Here is an 18,392-nt window from a genome sequence, read left to right on the forward strand (position 1 = left end):
TCCATTCATTTGTCTGCAAACGTCTGTTTATAAGTGGTGCTGATGAAAACAGCTCTTTTACCAGCCATTGATTACATCTAATGGAATGGCTTTGTACTTTATAAAGTCTTCGTAGCGGGTGATTCTCACAACGTGTATTGATTATAACAACACCCGATTTAGAACGCTAATGATTGCGAGTTGTCAACGTGATCAAATTGTAATTAACAGAGGCAAAGAAAAACTTCGTCGTAGTTTAATAGATAGTCGCAACAATGATGGGTTCGTTTGTTAATTGGTTTGTCACATTTTCTCGATAGTTCAAACAAAACGTAATAAAATCATTTACAGCTCTGTGTCAGACCATATTTTCTGTACGAAATCTGCTGTGGTCAAAGTATTATTTTTACAATAGCTTTAGCTCTTAAATCTAGTTTGCAAATCATTGTCATGCAACTACATAATTAGGTAAAGAAGCAGACGCTTTTTTTGGTTGAGCCTATAATGTTTTGTTTTAGGGGTGTGTTGTCATATTACAGAAATTTACAAATTATATGCATTTATTATTTTTCAATGATTTCAATTATTTTAAATAATTTTGGGATTGTTTTATCAAATTATTAGTAAATTAAATTGTTATATGTCCAATTAAAGGCATAATTTTAATGACCATGAAACTAGTTCATACCTGTGTATTGATGACGTGATGGTTTCAGCCAATGACAAAACATCAACATAGTCGGGCAGTGAAAAGGTTTGCAATTCGTAAGTCGATAATCTTTATGTAGCAAACAAGCTTTGAATTGCAAGTATTAATTTCATATTATTTTTTCGGCAGAAGAAACTGTCCGAAGAGGCATTTTCGTATCGTAAAATGGCTGCCGTTACAGTATCACGTGAATAAATGATAAATATAGCTAACATGGGCGCGTCGTATTGAATAGGAAATACCTTTTTATATCTATTTGTAATAAATATTTACAAACCGTATATTTTGGGTTTTGGATCAATCGATAACAAATGATGATGTTTTTTGTAAAAATATAATAATTTCTCAAATCTGTGACTATGATTTTCAATGAAAATCTACCTTTAATATATTTGAATGGTTTTTAATGCTCTGTAAGAAAAAAAGAAAAGAAAGAAAAAATATCGTGTCCGTTTTAGCTATGTTTTTTTTATAAACTGGTGACCAGATTTACGAGTTTAGAAAACAAAGAAATACGCGAGCAAATCATTGTTTATATTTCTATCTCTGTGGGTTTGCAAGATTTTCATATGGTCTGTTCAGTGGAAGATGTGTAATTTTGTGTTTATGTTTTAAAGCAGTAAATTGGTCGTGCATTGTTCTTTTCTTGAAATCATTTTTCTCATCTGAAGGCATACAACTTTAATATTATGATACATTTATTCACGGATTTATATTACAAATAAATCCGCAATTTATTACATTCCATGAAAATGTTTAAAAGTATAAAATATTTGATGACATGTTTGTTCATTTTACATAACACCTATCATGCAGCAAGCATAAAAAGTCTTCACAGAAGTTAGTATGCAATCGTACCTATATTACATACGAATTGTATGTAATATTTTACTTGTTTAACCATAAGCAGTGGTTTTTTTGTAGTAGGAAATTAAATTATCAGTGATGATACTTTTTTATTTCATGCTTTTCAGTGGATTACTGATTTATCCGTGAAAATTATATTTGATAATTTCACAGTGAAAATTATCAAAATATAATTTCACACTTTTCAATGACGAAACTACTTTTTTAAGATTTTCCCCATGTGGTACCTCATTTTTTTTTTTTGCTGACAATTCTGACAATGTCAGGCTGTTTAAAGAAAAGCAAAGCTGAATTGACAAATAACTTAAATGCCAAAAGTAATAAAAAGAAGAAAACTTACTTCTATTCATTCAAATTCCATTCACCAAATTTCGTCTCTAATTTCTTTTGTTTCATTTTTACAGTCTGAAAAATACATTCCTTCAACATGCCAAACTGCTCTTGATGACATTTGGGCATATTAAAGTATCCTACGTGCAATAACTGCCGTATGCTTTTTGAAAACTTGAAAAGCAATGACAGCCATCCCCGTAGAATAAGTAAACAACCCAGCGTTCCTGAGCTAGCCTTTAAAGTTTTCCATTTTCCTTGCTGCTTTTTGAATGATTTCACATCTGTCAACACTTATCTTTTGTCTGTTACAATCCTTAAATAAGTTTTCTTTCTTTTAAAAAGGTGTATGACTGATATCCCTCTGAATCAAACACAATTATTTTCCTCCCGTGAAATACACAACTTTAAAAAATGGCTGCAAAGCCAGGTCTAATATAAATTCGCAGTAAGTAACGAAAATATGGATGGATGGTTGGACTTTTTCTCCTACAATAATTGTTTGTTTTTATTATTAAAACAAGCGATCTTTCATATTTTTTTAATAAAATGAATAATATCACCATCATTTAACGTTGATTGTTGAACGAATCTTCTAGTATTTAATGAGAAATTCCGACTAAATTGGGCTCTTAATGGGGAAAACAGATTTTAATATTAACATTAATATTATGAAAATTTCGTTTTAACTTGTTTTTAAGCATAAAATAAAAAGAAAATTTGTTTGTTTGTTGTGTAAGATGTAATTTTATTTCATCTCGTGAACTTTAAAAACAGTATTTTCACTCGTGGCTACGCCACTCGTGAGAATACTGTTTTTAAAGCCCACTCAATGAAATAAAATTTCATCTTATACACAAGCAAACAAATATCCTCTATATAATATGATAGGTATGTAGATGTTTGAAAGACGGTTTTCATAATTAGAAAACAATGAAAGAAAAACCCCAAGTTTTATTACAAAATGTAAACTACTCTAACTACAGTTAAGGTGGAGGTATTTCTGTTGTTTATTTTATTTTCATTATTGTTTTATTATTCCAATTATCAATTATTCAATGTGGCCATACCACGAAACTTTTCGGGTACGGTACACGCAGATTTTTCACTGATTCAGGTATGTTTTTTTATTAATAACTTTGCTGTTACTCAACCGATTTTGATCAGATAAGGCGCAGAGTACCCGTAATTATATCAGCTACCCACAGTAAATCAAAATTTTGTAAACCTCTGAATGGTTTTTGAGAACATTCGAGTGCAGTTTTGTACTCTAGGCTCCAACTTCACAAAATGATGGAATAAAAAACCACTCAAAATGATTTTTTTTCTTCTTATATACCGATACCTTTTAAATATCAAGAATAATCTTAAGAGTTTCAATAAGTGCCTTTTTATTGTTTTTATAAATTTCTAATATGAAATAAGGCAAAGCCTATGAACGGGGAAGTCGTTAAAAAATTCCTTTCATTCTTTCCGTTTTAAAGGTGTCATTCGGTATTACATGTACCGCTTCCGTTTTCACTCGGAACACTCGACGTTTATTATTTATCCGAAAAGTTGAGATTTGTTCCGTTATCGGAATACCCCGCCTATTATCATTGAGTTACATTGTAAATGGCGGCGCCCGACTAGAACTGACACTGAAAATTTTATTGATAGGTATAGAATTCTATATATTTTTTAATTGTTTTTTATTTTATTTTCTTTTAAATATACACGTTTAGTCTATAGCCGGGCAAGCCAAAGCCCGGACCCGCTTTGCGGGCCCGGTCTTTGACTTCCCCGTATTACAGTAAAATTTCCGGATCCCAGGCCCCTGGAAAACAAAAATTTATGAATGTGTTTTCTCTCTTTAGATGATATGTCTTTTAGAACTTAATTAAGAGTCGTTTTAATTTCTTTGACATTACAAACTTTAGGCTGTTAGGCCGCCGGGCCGTCAGGCCGCCAACTTCACAAAAATAATTAAATAAATAAGTTGTCTCACAGTGATTTTTGTTCTTTTAATATGAAATTAGGCAAAGCCTATGAACGGGGAAGTCGTTAAAAAAAATCCTTTCATTCTTTCCGTTTTAAAGGTGTCATTCGATATCACATACACCGCTTCCGTTTTTACTCGGAACACTCGATGATTATCACTAATCCGAAAAGTTGAGATTTGTTCCGTTATCGGAATACCCCGCCTATATTTTTTAATTGTTTTTTATTTGATTTTCTTTTAAATATTTACGTGTAGTCTATAGCCGGGCAAGCCAAAGCCCGGACCCGCTTTGCGGGCCCGGTCTTTGACTTCCCCGTATAACTTAAAATAACATGGAAGCTTAAGAACATCATTAATTGTCGTTTTTATCGTTTTATAACATTACTTCAAATTAAAAAAAAATAGGGCGCCGGACCGCCAGGCCGAAACTTCACGCCGTAAGGTCGCTGGGTCGCCAGGTCGTCATCTTCATGCCACCAGGCCGCTGGGTCGCTAGGCCGCCAACTTCACACATCTAGATAAACGGCGGGGTGTTCCGATAACATATCAACCGCAACTTTTCGGCTTATCGCCGAATAATTACAAGTAAAATGATTTCCTCATTTTTCCTGCGGTGAACATTTTAATGATATAAAATTATTTCACTTAACTATTTTCAACATTTTTTTTTTTATTTTTTTTTTTTGGGGGGGGGGGATAAATAAAAGTTTGTATCAGGAATATAGTTGACAATAATCGATCAATATATAGAAGAAGGTCTATGGAAACTGGTGACCGTTTGAAGACCGGAGAAGGTCGAACATAAAACAATTATTTCTTTTAAGAAAATGATTAAATAGGCCTGCCAGTTTATGAATAATTCGAGCAAAAAAATAAATAAAGTAAACACACAAGTTTAGTCGCAGAAAAATATCTCTATATTATTTATAGCAGATGCCACTACGAATATTTTAATTTTGTAGATTTTCAGTTTAAACAATTTATTGTTTGTAAAATTTGAGATAGATATTAAAGAAACATTGATAATTTTCAAACACATCATTCAAGTTTTTCCACTAAAACGGTAAAATAATTATAGAAAATTAGAAAATCACGTAATAGTTTTTTGTTCTCAATTAGGTATAATTCGGACTAATTCCCTACAGGTAAATCCGTAACGTAACGGCAAACGGTATTTAGCTTGGTTTTCGAAAAGGTCAATTAACCAATCATATACGGTTTACAGATCACATGCTCCTCCATGTACCGAAAACAGGTCACGTGCTCCTCCATGCCTCAAAAGTTAAGGGGGCGGGGGACATATTCGAATGATGGCCCCGGTCAATTTTTTTAATAACTCAGACATGGTGTTTTGAAGGTACTGATAACTTCTGATATTTCTCTGTCATTGTAATTCTTTCTTGTTTGTGTGTAGGAAATGAGATATATTTTTGGGTTTTTACCCGAAACTAAGCATTTTGGTAGCTTTGTATGTATTTCTGACTCTCCGAATGGAGGTGAAAAGTTGGCGCCAAACAAGTAAGAAATTTCAGATGAATTTTGTGAAAAATCTAAACGTATGACAGACACTTTATTTGTCATTTCTGAAAATGCCATAGCTTGCACTGCGTGTTATTGATATTTTTAAAGGAATCGGGCGGAATCTGGAGTATGCTGCACCTTCATGATGATTGCCCATATTGGTATATTTTAGGTGTGATTTTGGCTGGGTGGGGGTAAATATAAATTGCTGTCAGTCATTTTTTGAAGGAGCAATGCATGCAAACTATTATTTTTTTCAATGTATGTCATATATCATTGAATAATGCTGTGCAACTGGTTATCTGCCTGTGAAACATATTTTGAAATTGTGTTTCTGGTCACACTGAAATACAAATTTTTTCATTTTTAGGTCTCCAGACCGCAGGGAATAATAATCGCCGAGGTGTTCCGATTAGAAACGGAAGCGGTGAATAAAATACCGAATGGCACTTTTAAAACGAAAATGTAAAATGAACGATTTCCTTTATTTGACTTTCCTGTTCATAGGCTTTGCCTACCATCATATTACTTTATATAATTACACAATATATGTCCGAAACTTCCTTAACATTACTTGAAATAAACGAAACCAATATATTAAGACAGACAGATAAGGTTTCAAAAAAAAGGTCAAGACAATTATATTAAAAGCTCAAAAAAGTAATCAGGAAGTTGAAGTGAAAAAAGAAGCTTATATCCTGGGATTCAGTTTAGAGACAAAAAAACCCAATAAAAACAAAACAACATTGTACTGTCAATGTCCCATGCTTTTGGTAATGACATATAACCTTATTTTAGCCCATTTGCTATAAATACACATTAAGTTTTAGACTTAGATCTGTCGTCTTTAATACGTTCTTCAACCGGATTCTTTGTCAAGAGAAGTGGTAGCGGAAATTGATAAATCTTGTCTAATACATCTACATTAAAGTGAAGTGGTTCTGTCGCTGACAAGGACATCTCCGTTTACATGGTCTGATGAAAAATAAACAAGTATTTAGCAATATCAACACATCCAAGTAATGTCAGATTAAAATGAATCATTTCTCAATCATTTTTCCTGACATTCCTTCTTGAACAGGTGCAAAGAAATTACTGTTACCAGATATTGTTATAGGTATTTTAAACGCGACCATTTAAATTTCTATCTGACGATTTACTATTACGAATATCGTGTCGTGGTATCTCGTGCGCACGAGATAAATAAAAACACACATGTCACTTTTGTGCCACCGTTATATTCTTATTCTCGACCTGCTGATAAACGCTTGTCAAAATATTGCCATTTTTCCTACAGAAATGTTGACTGCAACTAGTGAACACTTTGTTTCCATTACAATACTTTTGTTTCCCGGTTAACTCCACCACGGTTTTAGCCCGGTATATAACTGACACATCAATGTTTAATTAGCATTTCTAGAGAGAGATAAAGTATTTAAAAATTCATAAATATTATTAGATATCATACCACGTTGATGTTCCCAATATATGGGTATCCTAAATTCTTGCAGTCCGTGACCAGGGTGTTGTACAGTATTTCATGTATTCGAAGTGTCGAGACGGTTCCCATTATGCAAAACTAAGCTTACTAGTATACTCATAACTAAAGCCAGCCAAACAGTATTTTTATCATTAATTGTTATTTCATAACTTGATATAATAGTATCAGGTCATATCAAAATTAAGTATTTTTCCTATTTGGTTCGTTGCCCATGATATGTGTGCAGGCCATTATGCACATCTTCGGGCCATTATCGTATTATGGCGAGCTGCAACCAAGTATTAACCTCTCAATACCATTTGCAAAATTCTTTATAACAGAACAGATTATGTTGCATAATACGACATGCTAAACTCTTTATATCAGAACATAATTATTATGTGAAATATTTCCTTATAGGAAAATAGATTATATTGCATAATATCATATGCAAAACTCTTCATAACAGACCATATCATGTTGCATAATACCATTTTAAAATCTCTTTATGATAGAACATCTGAATATGAATATATGAATATATAAGTTCACTACGACAATATATCAATTGAAAACACCTTATTAAACCGAAAACCATTAAATAAATCCGCAGTTAATGCCGTTAGTGTGTGAATCCAAGATAGCAATATATAAGTTGATTTTCTCAATATAATGTAACAATTCTTCTATATATATGATACAAAAGTAGCCATATATTGAACCAGATATACTTATATGAATCCAAATTATCAATACATCAATTCATATTTCAATATATAGAATCATGTAGGAAATCAAAATATCAATATATAAATTGATTTCACATTATAATTATGATAACAGTTCTTCAATATATGGCACCAAAGAAGCCATGTATAGGTCAAGATGCCCTGATGAAACTGAATTATCAATATATTAAATCATTTTTACAATATATGAAACCATTTAATCAATATATGAAACCAAATTAGGAATATATAAGTTAATAATCCATTATATGAAAGCTATATTTCATTAAATGGAACCAAAACAGCCATGTATGGAACCAGGTCTTCTCATATGGAACCGAATTATCAGTATATTAATTCAATTTTACAATTTATGAAACGCATTGAATCAAAGTATTAATAAATAAGTTGATTTTACGTTACATGATACCAGTTCTTCAATGTATGGCACCAAAGCAATGTATGGAGCCAGATAACCTTTCATATAAGACTTAATTTCAACCAACATTAAATTAAATAAATGATTCAAATGCGCATGTCCGTATTTTTACAATTTACAATTACAATGAATTTTACAATACATGTATATAAAATCATTTTATTAAGGTAATGTGCCAATATAGCAATATATAAGTTATGATACAAGTTCTTCAATATCTATTGTAAAAGTTCTTCAATATAATTATATTGTTTCAGTTCTTCAATATAATTATATTGTTTCAGTTCTTCAAAATAATTATATTGTTTCAGTTATTCAATATAATTATATTGTACCAGTTATTCAATATAATTATATTTTACCAGTTCTTCAATAGATATTGTACAAGTTCTTCAATAGATATTGTACCAGTTCTTCAATATAATTATATTGTACAAATTCTTCACTATACTTATATTGTACAAGTTCTTCAATAGATATTGTACAAATTCTTCATTAAAATTATATTGTACAAGTTCTTCATTATAATTATATTGTACAAGAACATTTAAAAGAATTTTATCATTTTTCTGTTGCACAACACTTCTCCCTCCTTTAAGATTATTTCACTCCTGTGAAATGAAGCATAAATATGTATATAACAAAAATAAATATCATTAAATTAGAATACTGTTTACGTAAGATATTCAGTTACAGAAATATATTGTGAACATAATGCACCGATTTTGCTGAAAAGCATAAGTACCATCCACTTATAATATATCATACATGTATGTCACTGATTTATTGTAAACAATAAACTTTCAATAACGTCTACTTCTGTTATACTGCCCCCTCTGTCCTTGCTGTCTTCCATGATGAAATTTGCTTCCTGATCTATACTCGTGTGGGAACCCGGTTTCACATGCTGTTGAAAGGTCCTGATTACTATTTCCTCTTTTACGACAAAGATATTTTGTTCTGTCTCTAAGCTGAGTAATCTCATCTGTCAAGGTTTGGTTTTTGTATTTTCTGATCGCAAGATCAGTAAATACATAGCTAACATCCACGGTCTAACACAAAATTTCCTAACAGACCTAACAACGCAAAGTAGTTCTCACTCAAAACTGCTTAAAACCCAGCAATTTAAAAGACAGAATATTTTTTAATGTAGGCATTTAACGAATTACAGTGCATTGAAAGTTCAGATTAGTCAATAGAAATATGAGGTTACAATCACAAATTTCGCGGATGAATATCATTTTAATCAATGAAAATGCTATTTTTAGCTATGTCGATTACTGAATACTCGAGAGCGTAGTACACAAATAAATCTGACTGCCGAGAAGTGGAATATATACATGTTGATCGGACTGTTTTGGCGAGAAGATTTTCGCTAAATTATTTTTATCAGTGTTAAACAGGTTTATCGTGAACAGAATACCTCGAAATTGATAAGGATTACAACCACGAAATGGAAATTCTCAATTAAGAATTACAATGTATTTGTTTTTATTCAGGCTGCATATTACGTATTACTTCACCGTGGTGCCGAGGTATCGCGCTCGTATCGCGCTCGTTTAGGGTGTGAGAGGCCTAAGGTTCAAATCCTAGTCCAGGCAACCTTTTTTTTGAAGTGTCTTTTTTAAGGAAGTAGCCACGATATGCAAGGATAAAGTGTGGCTGTCATAAAAAATGATTTTTGATGCAACTCTAGTCATGAAAATTTCCATATGTATCAATCTCAAACTGTTAAAGAAAAAAATCTGAACGCAGTCGCTGCGTAAGATGAATTATAGTATATAAAAATAAACCTTAATAGGAAAATACATACAGATAGTCAGTATGATTTAGATTGCAAAGATCAGAAAATACCACAGAGCTTGCAGCCCTTTGATTATTTTTGAGGTCATCTATTTGGTCATTCAATGATTCTGTCATCAATGCTTCGTCATAAGCTTTCTGTTTGTATTGGAGTCTCAATTCTACATAATCATCACTCAATTTCTTATATTCTAAAATAAGTTTGTCCATTTTCTCTAGTTTTGACGAGTCAGCACTTAATTTTTCTTTTAGCGAGTTGTTTTCTTGCAACAATGCTTCTTGAAAATTACATATTTGTGATTTCTTGAGGGAAATCTCATTCTGCAGGTTTTCATTAAAGTTTTTAAGTCTTTGATTTTTCAAAATTAGAGCCACATTTTCTGATTTTAAACCGTGAATTGTTTATTCATTGAATCATTTAAAGATTGTATCTTCTGAAATTCTGCTTTAGAAACGTTACTAACAGAGTTGTTTGTTAAAATATACTTAAAGAAGGCATCGTCTTCGTTATAGAATGGTAACATGTTTGCTGCTGTCTTACGTCTGATAAAAGTTGCCATACGTCCTTGATCCCGTTGTTTAGATAGACTTGACTTGACTGCTTGATTTCGGCAAACTCGTGCAAAATGTCCAATTCTTTTGCATTTGTTGCATCTTGCCATTTCTGCACAACACGTCTCCTTTTTGTTATAATGATTAAGTCCACATTGTCCACATGATTTTTCACTTCTAAATGGTATTCCATTTATGAAACTCATTGTTGTTTTTCTTGGAGAAGTTGAATTCGTAGTCTCGCTTGCTAAATTGAGAGGTTGGGAAAGACACTGATTCCCACCAAGTATTATGCGCTAACTTTGTAGTTCTACTGAAGGTGGATTGAATCTCAACACAATGTTCCGTTTTATATTTTAATGTTAATCTTTCTTAGTGGAATACCACAAATAATATATAACATATACACAGGTTATCCTTATGTTAACAAATAGATATTGAAAAACAGTAACAAATATTTCTAGTGGAAAGCCACAATGTTATCACTTGGAAATCCAAAATCTAACTATATAAATTTTTCTGCATGTATCTTTACAACATTTCTAAATAGGATTTCGGTTTAAACTGACCAATAGAATTTTAACATTTTTGTGTCTTAAATAACAAAATGACCAATCAGGTTTCACTACAAAATATGGTAACATAGCAACATAGAATTTATAACAACAATCATCACCTGGACATTGATTTAACAACTTATTAAATACAGACGACTAAATTGACATTATCACCTAAATATAATAAAACTTTTAGCACTGTTGATTGGACAAAGAGGAAAAGCCATATTTAATCTTCTGGTTACATAAATATTAATTTGACATCTGTTTTTAAAACATATAATGTTTGTAACTTAACATATTTGAAATTTCACACATTGTTCTGAAAATTTGACCTTTTAGAAAATGATTATATTTATAAATATTTTTGTTTAAAAGAAAATCATCATGCATATTTATTCATTTATTTTTTTAAAAGAATTTTATCATTTTTCTGTTGCACAACAATTGTACCAGTTATTCAATATAATTATATTGTACAAGTTCTTCAATATAATTATATTGTACCAGTTCTTCAATAGATATTGTACCAGTTATTCAATATACTTATATTGTCCGAAATAGCAATACATAAGTTGATAATACCAGTTCTTCATTAGTTTGTACCAACGTAGCCATGTATGGAACAAGATGTCCTTATATATAAGACTTAATTTCAACCAACTTTAAATTAAAAGATTCAAATGCGCATGCATGTTGACGGATTTTTTTTAATAATTAAATTAATTTCACTGATTCTTACGTCCGACGAAGTTATTTTTCTTAAAAAAAAAACCAACATAATTTTACCTCATCTTTTATCTTTTTATGCATCACTATATACATATAGGCATTTTCTGTTTTGTTATAAAAAGGCCTACACTAATTAATTAATCAATATAGATATGGTATTATTATACCTAAAAATGAAGTTTAAACTTTGTAACATTATAATTTTTTGTGACCAGCATATTAAGTGAAATGTCAAGTTATAGGTATGAAGTGTACACATACAGTAATTGCCTAATTCATTTTAAGAAACATAAAATAAGTGTTGGCAATTAGAATAACGAGAGTGCTGCAAGGTTAGCATTCGGTACACTTCGCAAATGATTTTAAGACACTCCGACCGCAGATTCTTCACACAAAGGCATTATGTTGAAATATAATAATATGAACAAAGTATGCCGATATAGTCAGTGTAATTGTAACTAAACATACATAAAACAGAATGATCGTTTAGTTTATCAAGCGAATGACATTTAGAGTGAGCATTTTGTTTTCATCTTCCGGGGGACTATTTTTTACTGCGCATCATAATTCAGATTTGAATTTGGCCATTTAAAAAAATCATCTCTGGCTTTAAATTATAGGTACATGTATTAGCTTAAGCGACTAGCCGCAAAAATCTTGATATGATTTATTATGGAATGGTTTATGAAAATATGAGTGTACGACACTTTACTTGTATTTTCAGTAAATCTTTTACGAAAATGGGACAATTTATAGGACTGGTTGGTGGTAATACATATATGTTTATAAATGTCTGGTTGTATGTTCCCAAATAATTATCATCGCTTAATGAGTTCTGTATGAAATATAACAATAAAGGAAAATCCCGTCTATGTTGACATAAATAGTAATATGAACTTGGCGTGTCACACTGCCATAAAGCACCAACATTGTACATTCTAACAGGGAAACAAAGATTTTGCCAATAAAGCTGCGGTTTTCTCTGTGATAATGCACAATTACCATTCACGATCTATATAGCTTTGAAAGTCAATTCACAGTTCTCTTCGTAAAGCAAAACTGTCCGCAAATTGCGTAAGAAAAGTTAGACGAGTAAATCATTTTAATTCAATTAAGTACTGTAAGAAAAAAAATCGCTAAGGTCAAATTTTTTTATCTTTTCGGTCTTATAGATGTGCAAAAACAAATAGCTTGTAATTTCACATGAGAAGGAAGAATAAATTAACTCAAAAAATTTCAGCATTTACATACTATTTGTTTACATAATTTAGTTTTCAGCGGGGTAGGTGACATGTGTGTGTGTGTTTTTATTTATCTCGTGACCACGAGATACTATGTCGTGGCCACGAGTTACTAAGTCGTGGCCACAAGATAGCTATGTCGTGGCCACGAGTTACTAAGCCGTGGTCACGAGATAGCTAAGTCGTGGCCACGAGATACTATGTCGTGGCCACGAGTTACTAAGTCGTGGCAACAAGATACTTAGTCGTGGCCACGAGATACTATGTCGTGGCCACGAGATACTATGTCGTGGCCACGAGTTACTAAGTCGTGGCCACGAGATAGCTAAGTCGTGGCCACGAGATAAATAACCAATCAGATTACACCATTTGTATGAATTTCCCTAATGAACTAGACATGTGCCATAGTACAAGGATGCCCCTGTAAAAGTGTCATTTATACAACTTATTGACTTGTCAATAATTTTACATTTTGTGTCACTGTGACCCTGATTTTTGACCCAATGACCTCGAAATTATTAGATGTCATCTACTGATCAGGTGCAATGAACTTTTTGGGTTATATAAACAATGGCTTATACCTTCTAAATTATTCATCAGACAAGGATTTTACCTTATAGGCTATCTACTGTCCATGGGTAATGTCCCTTACAAATAAACCAGGACTTATTCCTTCTCATGTTTTCGTATAAACAAGGTTAATAGGCCGTAGTACGTACAAACTGACTAATTCGATCACAAAATTGTCCCAACAAAGAGCTATAGTCAAAATTAATGTCTGATGGGCATTGGAAGGTGACTTTTTATTATGATCCTAAAGACAAGTTCAAAATGAATATCTTCAGCATTTTCAAAGATTAATGTTGCATGTAAAAGTAAGCTGTTAAGTTTAAAAGATTCATAATATATATAGTGTAATCTGATTGGTTATTTATCTCGTGGCCACGACTTAGCTATCTCGTTCCCACGACTTAATTACTCGTGGCCACGACATAGTATATCGTGGCCACGACTTAGCTATCTCGTGGCCACGACTTAGTATCTCGTGGCCACGACTAAGTAACTCGTGGCCACGACATAGCATCTCGTGGCCACGACTTAGCTATCTTGTGGTCACGACTTAGTAACTCGTGGCCACGACATAGTATCTCGTGGCCACGAGATAAATAAAAACACACACATGTCACATTTGTGCCACCGTAGCGGGGGTTATATTTAAATACCGCATCTTACAATTGTAGTCGAATTTCTTTTCCGAATATTTACGGAAACGGCCGAAAAGGTGCAAATAAATATTACGATGTTCATCGTTAAATAGACGCTAACATTTTGCTGCTAGCCGCTTTCAAAGGAACCTGGCACAGTGTTTGGATAGTGTAAAAAAGTAATTCTAGAAGAAAACAAAATAGTTTATATATAATATATAGACAAGGGGTCGAACTCGCCAAATCGGCAGAATGCCACTAGTCCAGTATAAGTCCAGATTGCAAAGTCATTTTTACGTAAATCATATTAAGTTATATATCAATTTGCAGCTAAATGACATTACTAGACGTTGACAATAGCATTATTGTTCCCACTTAAACCGTTTTTGAACAACAAATCAATATTTCGGAGGGAAGATCGTATATTTGCTAGGTCGTCCCCACTCGATTTTCTACGTGTAAAAACGCAATTCTAAACCATTGACCCGCAATAAATCGATAAAACAAAACCAAAAGAACAAAAAGTAAAGAAAACACTATATAATAGAACAAATAATAAACAATATATTAATTTATTTATTATCATTAAAGTTTTTACGCACGTAAATAATATTTAGATTATGACGTAAAATAAGAACTTTAAAAAAATTTACTCTGTTAAAATAGTGGTAAACGATACACCTATATTTAAAAAAAATGAGTTATGTTGATACGAGATGTTTACAAATGAATGCATCCCAGCACTCGTAAATTTGATTCTTCAGAGGTTTCACTGGATTTTTTATTTTGTTCCATCAAAATATTAACATCTAACAGATATAAAAAGTGTTTCCGGATCCAATCTTTGACGGCCTTTTATAGTCTATGACACTTGGGTATTTCAGAACCGAGGTGTTTGCGCTGAACAAATGTCCGACCTGAAAGGTATTTCTTAGCTTTGGCAACAAAAACAAGTCACAAGTGAGAAGCTCAAGTTAAATCGAAGGATAAAGGAGCACAATGACTATTTTCTGCATGCTTCAAAAAGTCTTGCACTAAACGCCTTGTGACATGAAGCGATGTCATGCAGCAATGAAACATTGACAAACCCTGTTGCGGGTCTTCATGTTCGAAAGTATTTGTTTAGTTTTCGAAGAACTTTGGCTTGCTAAATTTCGCATTAACTGATTTGCCTTTTGGAACAGCAGCCTGAATGGCGGGTCCCAATGACATATATTACATTCTTGCGATGCATAGTGGCCTGTTTTTAATGATTGTGGTATCAATGTAAAGCTAACATGTACATGTATATCTACCCGATAACCTTCATTTCTTCGATTTTTTCGCAATATTGGACAATATAACGCTCTAGATGCATTCATATTTGAACACTCCTCGTACATGCTTGTAATCTAATAATTATAAAAGAAATTGTTGTTGTTGTTGTTGTTGTTGTTATTGTTAAAAACTATCTATTGATCTGAACGTCTATAATCATAAAATAATGCCACTAGCTATAACAATCTCTTGAATAACGAAGTGATAAAACCATCATGTCTACACTAACGATAGTCCTTGTCTTTGGAGAAATTCAGCTCATTCATCAATTAATTGTGCATGTTTCATTGATCAAAATACTTTCAGAAAACCTTTGGATTGGTATCAATCCGACAGTAAACAAAACACAACAAAATGCATTTACGTAATAGCAGGAAAGAAATAAAGGTCGCATATCTTTGTTTGAGAATAAATTCAATAGTCATTCGCCTTTGTGATCATCTGTAATAAAGTGCGGGTAACCCACGCTATCTTTTTCATTATTGTTATCGCATGTAATCGATTGTACAAACAGTCTCTTAATTGTTCCTATAGCGTATGATTTTTATCTAGTTTAGGCCGGCTCTTACAAATATACTCAGTTAAACAGGATGACAAAACTATTTGTCAACGTTGTAAAGCTATCACCAATATTTATATAACTTCAGGACAAAGTCACTATTGATTCTTATAACAAATTATTTTGATTGTTTAACGTCGAAAACAGTATCTTGCAAGCGGATCGTTGCTAATTTCTCCAAATTTCTGTTTTAAATACAATTTGTGTGTAGTACGAGAGTAATTCTATAAGCCATTATATCCAAATTACTGCATTCACTGCGAGCCTCATTGATCCTATTTGTTTTCCTACTTGGTGAAAGGAAATATTATTCGAAACATTTCCTGAAAATGAATAATTAATAATACTTTGATTTAAATTTGCTTCATTCAAATAAGTGGTTATTTTTTATATTATAGTTTCTCATTCTATTGATTCTCCATATTGTTGTGAGTCAAAGGTCAGACATAACACAAAATCAATAAAGCTCATAAAGTTGTAATATTACAGTAGATGACAATAATTTTAGAAATACAAAACAAATGCAAATAATTTTGATCCGTGTGTATGACAGAAAGTAAAATGCATATTATATTTAATTGTATGATTTTACATATTAATAGAAAGTGTTTTTTTACGTCGGATATGTACGAGAGTTGTCCCAAAATGTCGTAGACTATATTATTTTCTTTTCACCCGACGTCATAACACTTATCATCACAGTTTTAACTGTAACAGTACAACTCGTACATCAAATTCGAAAATGATATTCCGTCTTTCCGTATATAGCTCACGTCTAGCGACAAAATGCGTAAAACAAAACAAAGTTATGGCAATTTAAGCAAATTTCAATTTTTTGACATTGAAAGTCAATCTCAATAGAAAGGTCAAGTTAATGTCACAAAAAATCAACATGTCGTTTTTGTCATGTGTGTTCCTTTTGTTCAAGTATAAATAAAAAAATCCAATCCGTACATAGATTACAAAGTTATGACAATTTAAACAAATTGCAATTTTATGTTCGTGACTTTCAAGGTTAATTTAAGGTCAAGGTCATATCAAAATTATTCAACATGTCAGTTTTGTCGTACGGGTTCTTTTGTCCAAGTATAAATCAAATCCGTAAATAAATAACAAAGTAATGGCCAATTGTTACAAAAATTCAATAATTTGATCTTTAGTGCCGAGGTAAAATTATGGTCAAGTTCAATTAAATCATCTTTAATATCATGTCCAAAGGATTGTTGTGTTTTATACTTTGGGATCACATGGCGCAAAGTTGGAAGTTGATTGGTGACAGTCTATATGTGTAAAATAACTTACTATATATGAAAACAGTAATGTAGGCTTATAATGCCAAAAAACAGTATGAATATACTGAAACGGAAATCTCATGACGGCTAACTAATGATCTTACCTTTTAAAGAAATAGAAAAAAAGAAGAAAAATTGAATTTAAGAAAAAACAACAGCACCACAAAGGCGGCGGGGCAATAAAGGCTCAAATACAAATGAGCCGCGTCATGACAAAACCAACATAATGGGTTTGCGACCAGCATGGATCCAGACCAGCCTGCGCAGTCTGATCAGGATCCATGCTGTTCGCTATCAGTTTCTCTACTTGTATTAGGGTTGGTAAGCGAACAGCAAGGATCCTAATCAGACTGCGCGGATGCGCAGGCTGGTCTGGATCCATGCTGGTCGCAAACCCATTATGTTGGTTTTGTCGTGACACGTCTCAAATGTGTTTGAGTAGTCGAGAAGAAACATTGAATAAAGAAGGTATCATGAAATATGTCCGAAGCTTATTCTTATGAAAAGAAATCACAAAAGAGTGTAACAAAACAAATGTATTTGGCAAAGTTGTCAGTTGTCTTTTCAATCTCTTTTCCAAAAGATATAATCCTGAATATATTTATGAATCAAAAAGGGAAAATAGTTTAATCTGTGATGGGCTTGAACTGCTTGCCTCATTACTGTTGATACAGTATGGACATTTTATTCTAACGAAAATTAGAAAATAAAGTATTTTTTACAATGTATGTATGTATGCTTGGCTTCATGAGGGTCCATCCAACCTTTAAGTCACTGAGAGTACAGACCCCGAACATGTCAGCATTTTAGTCCTTAAAGGTTATAATTTGATAGAAGGTGGCCATCAGTAATTTACTGAATGATACCAAATATATACATAACTTTATTTAATATTTTGATGCACGGGAGGCTAATAAGGCCACTATGTGAATCATAGAGAAAAGCAGGTGTTGCTATGAAATGTTTATCCTATTCGTATATAATAAATAAAGGATTCATTTGAGAATTATGTACTATTATAAGAGATATGTTATTCATATAATCATATTTATAGACCCAACATAGCTCACTATAATAACTTGTTGTTGAATGCCACTTCA

At 32.2% G+C, this 18,392-nt stretch overlaps 1 protein-coding gene across 1 annotated transcript in view; it reads left to right on the forward strand.

Annotated features, from left to right (window-relative positions):
• The window catches only part of LOC132718068 (synaptic vesicular amine transporter-like), a 107,617-nt gene that overhangs the window by 31,365 nt on the left and 57,860 nt on the right, over positions 1 to 18,392 (forward strand). The window lies entirely within an intron of this gene.

Source organism: Ruditapes philippinarum, unplaced genomic scaffold (assembly GCF_026571515.1).
Source record: "Ruditapes philippinarum isolate M1 unplaced genomic scaffold, ASM2657151v2 ctg2287_1_1_1_1, whole genome shotgun sequence".
NCBI lineage: Eukaryota > Metazoa > Mollusca > Bivalvia > Venerida > Veneridae > Ruditapes > Ruditapes philippinarum.